The following is a 1,022-nucleotide window of genomic DNA, read 5'->3' on the forward strand; positions in this document are numbered from 1 at the left end:
GTGGGGCTGTCAGCTTTGTACGGGGTCAAAAATGAGAAATACATTTTCAAATATGATAAATTGCAGGTTATTTCAGTTAATGACGTTTCTATTGACAATATATTGTAGTATCTGAGTTTAGCCCATGCGAGCAAAACTTGACAGCCCACACCTATAAACATACCATTTTACCATAACAGTCTTTGTCCGATCAGTGACGGCACCTTTTTGACTGAATATCAGCTTTTTCCATATGTCATGATTCATGAATGAAAACAATAATGTGTGTAAATAAATGAAGCATTCGTGACTAAGTTTGACCTCGACACACACTGTGTGCATCTCCTGTAATTCTGCCTCAATGTGATGTTAATAACTTATATCAGCACTGAACGGTGTTTCATGCACAAGCACACTTGCAGCTTCCTGTGTCTTTTTTTTTTTTTGGGCTTGGAGTGTTTAAATAATTCTCGAGGTCAGTGTGATTGCAGACCCATACCTGCAGTCACAGACAAGAAAACAACGTTTACACTGCAACAATAACATACATGTGTGTTTTTGCAACGGCTTGGACAGAAAAAGAAAACTCTTCTGTGGCAAAGAAAGTAAGAGATATGAGAAACTCAGTCCCTTTCACGCCAAAGAAAAAGAAATACTGTAATATCAAGAGTTGGCGTTACCAGAACAATTCAACACATCGAGATGTAATCTTAAATAAAACGTCTGTGTTCATGTTTATGTGTTTACTCGTCATTTGATTTGTATGTACAGTGTCCACGGACTGTAACTGGAAACATACTGTCAAGGAAATATGCACTCTAATCGAAGTAATCACACGATATGTCACCATGAATATAAATATACATACACATTTACAAAAGCCGGCCTTTTCAAAAGTGCTGCAGACGGTGTAGAAAACAGGCAGGAGATAGAGGATCACACTGCAATCCAGGACTTCACTCTGCAAAGGTATGTGTACACAGTTGCTGGAGGTATTTGGTTCGTCTCTTAGTCCCCAGACCAGAACCCGCCAAAGCTGGTCT

This window comes from Taurulus bubalis (genome assembly GCF_910589615.1).
Source record: "Taurulus bubalis genome assembly, chromosome: 13".
NCBI lineage: Eukaryota > Metazoa > Chordata > Actinopteri > Perciformes > Cottidae > Taurulus > Taurulus bubalis.